This window comes from Mandrillus leucophaeus, unplaced genomic scaffold (genome assembly GCF_000951045.1).
Source record: "Mandrillus leucophaeus isolate KB7577 unplaced genomic scaffold, Mleu.le_1.0 Scaffold115, whole genome shotgun sequence".
Lineage (NCBI taxonomy): Eukaryota > Metazoa > Chordata > Mammalia > Primates > Cercopithecidae > Mandrillus > Mandrillus leucophaeus.
Genome location: NW_012099765.1, coordinates 5,410,534 through 5,415,507, shown reverse-complemented (window position 1 = coordinate 5,415,507; position 4,974 = coordinate 5,410,534). Strand labels below are relative to the sequence as shown.

The 4,974-nt window shown below is 50.0% G+C and overlaps 1 protein-coding gene across 1 annotated transcript in view; it reads right to left on the bottom strand.

Annotated features, from left to right (window-relative positions):
• The window catches only part of WWC1 (WW and C2 domain containing 1), a 188,593-nt gene extending 183,727 nt beyond the window's left edge, over positions 1 to 4,866 (bottom strand). Inside the window, exon 1 of the mRNA XM_011997874.1 lies at positions 4,702 to 4,866. The gene's annotated coding sequence lies outside the window, so the exon portion shown is untranslated. The remainder of the gene's footprint in view (positions 1 to 4,701) is intronic.
• Between the last annotated feature and the right edge of the window lie 108 nt (positions 4,867 to 4,974).

The window sequence follows — 4,974 nt, the reverse complement described above, 5'->3', positions numbered from 1 at the left end:
CAAAATTGGGTAGATATGCAGGCTCCATTTGATGCTGGTGTTTCACAGGTACTTTCTAGTAAAAGTTAAAGGAACTGGCATTCCTGAGTGTCCCCTGCACGTCAGACTTAATGCTTGCTGCCCTACCTACCTTCACTTACTTATCACCCATAACTACCCTTGATGGTTAATGGACATCTCCCCATTCATTAGAAGACAAACCCAAGGTTCAGGGAGATTATGTCAATTACCAAGGTAACTCAGGTAGCAAGTGGCAGATCCAAGATTCCAGGAGCCAAAGACTCACTTACCCACATTTGCCCTCTAGGTGCCCATGACCTGGCCACACCAGAATGGTCACAAGTAAGTGAAATCATGCCTGTCTTAGCTCCATTTCCCAAGGCCAAATTCCTTAGGCACTGGAGCAGCGGTCTTGATTCTGCAGGTAACTCAGCAGGAAGTAAAATGAGACAGTGGTTAGTAATGTGTGTTCTGGCGTGAGCCTGCCTAGTATTCACATCTCAGCTCCACAAAGGTTGAGGGGCTTTACCAAGCCTCCCTGAGCATTGGGTAATTCAGGTAGGTAATAGTTGTACCTAGTCCCAGGGTTGTTAGGAGGATTTAAAGAGATAGCCCACATAAAGCTGTCAGCAGACTGCCTGAATATAGTAAATACCCAATCATTATTTGCTACCTAGCTAAATAGGAGGGCTTTTGATGGTGGCAAGCAATTTCCAAGCTTATCTATGGCAGGAGTTATGAACCTGGGGTCCAGGAGGTCCCTGAAATTATTTAAAAACCTTTTCTCTAGGAAGAGTTCTGAACCTTTATCAGTCTCATAAGGGTCTGTGACCTGACAGAGGTTAAGACTTTTTGACTGCTGTAGACCTGACTTCCTACCATATATATTATTTCTCAAATAACAGGGTTAGCAAAAGATCCTCAAGTCGTGGGAGAAATTGCTGGATCCTCTCAGCATGGCCTCTCCAGCCATGTGTGCCTCTGGTATTCATCACACAGTCCCAGAAACTGCCCAGAATTCCCAGGTGGTTCCTATGAGAAGGTCTGAATACAAATCGCACAAAAAGAAGGAATCAGGCTGCAGGAACCTTCTCTGGGAGGGCCAGCCCCAAAGATCTATTCTTCCTCCGAGAACAATCGGTGCATTTGTTTTGCATACCACGAAGTGAAATACACAGGACACTGGCCCCTTTTCTGGGAGCCCACAAAAGCACCCGGAGTTACTCCGCAAAAGGAGCATGGCTCCAAGGTGCTGTTCAGACCTGATCCACAGCACCTGATTCCGGAAGGGCCTGTCACCTTCCCAGTCTGGCCTTGACTCAGGAAAAGCCTGTGGTGCTGCTGGAGCCTTTGGCCCAGTGGGCAGGACCCAAGCTGTCCACTGGACCCTCTCCGGTTGTTGGGACAACCATCCTCAGGAATTTCGGCCTCCCAGTCTTCCCCTGGGTGAGAAGGGGAGAGAGTTGGCAAGGCTGGCTGCTTGGCTGCTCTTCCAACCCCCTGGTGAAAGGGGAAGCTGAAAACTGGATTCCCTACCCCCAGCAGCTCCTGGCCGGCCAGCACACAAAACAGCTCAGCCCCAGAGGGAGGAATGTGCCAAGACATTCTTTAGGGTTGGTAACCAGAGACGCTATTTTGTCCTTGGTGGCTAAGAAATCACTTTTCTGACCGCAGGACCATTTGACTTACTTCTTTTAAATTCAAGGGAATGGGTGGGCATCTCCATGATTCAGGTAAGGAAAAATCCAAGGCAAACAAACACGCACGCATACACACACACGGAGTGGAATTTTTAGTGCAATTTTTTGTCTCACAGCATTAATTAATTGCAGGGATATAACTACCTTGGCAGAATTTTTTCTCCCCAACCCACCACCCCCAAAATAAGTTTGGTTCTTTTCAGCTTTGTTAAATTTCTTCTTCCTTTTTCTCATAGCCAATCCCTGTTCCCCTTTCTCCTCTCATGGAGTCTGGAGACGTAAGAGAGGCAGAAAGGTTTGAAATAATATCTAAGAGCTGGCAGGCCCGTGAAGACCATCTAACCAACCCACTTCTCAAGCACTCAAACCTCAGAGAGGTCAAGCGATTTGCCCAAGGCCACACAGACAGGACTAAAAGGCAAAAATGGGGTATGCCAGAGGGAAATTCCAGAAAACCACAAGTGCATATCCTCCAATTAGCCCTTTTCCAAAACGTACAAAGCTGTACGTTGTTTTTCCAAAACGAGCACAATAGTGACCCCCAGAGTTGACCTGAGACCCCCCACAGGATCCCAAGTTCAGGGGCCCAACACCAGCCCAGTGCAGGTGGGATGACAAGGAGGTACAGAGATGAAGCTTCGAAACCAGTGACACAAGGCCAAGTGTGGTGGCTCACACCTGTAATCCTAGCACTTTGGGAGGCTGAGGTGGGCGGATTGCCTGAGCTCAGGAGTTCAAGACCAGCTTGGGCAACACAGTGAAACCCTGTCTCTACTAAAATACAAAAAATTGGCTGGACGTGGTGGCGTGCGCCAGTAGTCCCAGCTACTGGGGAGGTTGAGGCAGGAGAATTGCTTGAACCCAGGAGGCGGAGGTTGCAGTGAGTCAAGATCTTGCCACTGCACTCCAGCCTGGGCGACAGAGAGAGACTCTGTCTCCAAAAAACAAAAACAAACAAACTAAAAAACAAAAGCAAACAAACAAAAAAACCAGTGACACAAGATGAAGAAGGTGAGCTGCTCACCTAAGTGCCACTGTGTTTCTGCCTCCTCTCCATGGCTTGTCAATCTGCTTAAAAACAAAGGCTGGGCAAGCAAGGCGTTGGGGCCTTAGGCTGGCCACAGTACCTAGCTAAAATATACTAACACTGTTTTTTTGTTTTTGTTTTTGCCTATCTTTTTTGTTTCCCCTTTATGACAATAGATATAGCTAGTTTCCCATTTGTGAAAATAGTACACAAATTTTTAAAGTGAGTTGATCTAAAGTCAAGGAGTAAGTAAGCAATAGCACAGGTGGATATAGCAAAAAAAAATCATGGAGGTGGTCCATGTAACACTAAAATTTGGGAGATTGTGCTCTAGCCAATCAGTTCTTGATAGAAGCTACTTGCTTGCCCTTTTCCAAGGGTAAAGAATTACTGTTGAGAGGAGTCTCCTATTGCTGTATTAGAAGTCCCCAGATGCATGATTATCAGTGTTGGCAGGGGCGGTCCTTTCCCTCCAACAGGATGTCCAATTGCTAACAGCACACAGGCCTCAGTAAACTACAGGGACCTAAAGTGGGGCAGGTCACATACGCTTGAACTTGTGTCTGCTCTGAGAAAAGGACAAGAGAAAAGATGCTGCCAAGTGCACCAACACAGTAACAGAGCCGGCAACTGACCTGAGTAGGGGTAGGGAAGCAGCGTGTCAGGGTGACAAGTTTGAAGGTTAGCACTTCAGAGCTGGTGAAGAACTGGTATGCAGAATGGCAGAAAAATAAAAATATTTGAGCAAATCACACCTCTGGGCTTCAAATTTTCTCTTATGTTTCAAATGGGAGTTGGGCTCTGATCTACATCCCTTCCAACTTTTAAGCAACCCAATATTCCCTTCCAAGCAAACCTTTTAAATTCAGGGAAATGGTGGGCCTCCCACATCTGACAAACAGGGAAACTGAGGCTCAGAGGTTGAGGTAGCTTACCTAAGAGATGCTCTCTAGCACTAAATATTTACCTTCCAGATTACATTCATGAGACATTCAGCATGGTGCTGAGTGTAGAGGAGACATCCAGGAAGTGCTGAATGAATGAATGAATGAATGAATGAATGAATGAATGCACGAATGTAAGTGCTCCCAGAAGATACCGAGAATCTCAACTCTCATTTTCTTTCTGCTTATTTTCTTTTTTTAACTCACATCTTGCTACATACACTTCTGGGACACCTCCACCCCAACCACACAAGATGAAGAGTGCAAGAAATTCACCTTGGTTGCTTTACAGGGACCTGACCCCCAAGGTCACAGACACGTTTAAAGTCCACATTCCCCAAGACACTGCCCACAGACCGTGTCAGCAACACCGTGGTCCGGGGACTCCAGGACACACATGGAGAGGGTGTATGTATCTGTACGTGTAGCATGTGAGCAAAGAAATGCCAACCAACCAGGAGAAAGTCTGGAGAGGTAAGAGCCACACCGAGCCATCTCAGGCTCCACCTGCCTCTGCACACCATCTCAACCTACAGCGGCCTGGTACCCACCAAGGTCAGGTCCCGCTGGTGCAGGGCTGAGGAGCCTCGCCGCCCCCTCCCCCGACCAGGGAAGAAAGGGAGGAGAAAGAGGCGAGGGGCAGGGCTTTCCGGGGCCTCTCACCTCCATCTCCATCCTAACAGCTTCCAAGTTGCTGCCAGATTCTTGGATAACCAGTCTCCCTCATCTGCCCTCCCCCGCTTCTTCACTTCCTCCCCACCCTCGGGTTCCACGGCCCCCTGGCTGCCCCTGTGCTGTTCTCAGCAGCTTCCAAGGCACCTGTCAAAAAGCACACCCCACGATGCCTTCCCCTGAGCCAAGTGCCCTCTCTCCAGCGGTCTCCCACGGAATCCTGGAGTCCTGACCACCCCCTCCAAACCGGACACCTCCCCATCCCCATCCGCCCACCCTTACGCTGGGTGGAAGCGTCCCCGGGAAGACCCGGCTTCACCCGGTTAGGTCGCTCCCCCAACCCCCGCCCCCGCCCGACCTCTCTTCCCAAAGGGGGCGGGCGGGGCTAGAGCTTAAGGTCAAAACTCCTGGCAGGTGCCGGCTGGGGCCTAAGTCCTCCAACTGGGGATGGCGGTGGGGCAGCCTGGGCCAGCTCCCTGGCAGGCGCCTCCTCTCAGTTGCCCACTGAGGCGGGAGCAGCGCTCCAGAAGGTTGCGGGGAGCAGGAGGTGGCGAACTGAAGAGAGCTCAAGAGGCACGCAGAGCTCCCCCGCCCCCGCCCAGTCCCAGCCGGCGGCTGCAGAGGCAGGTGG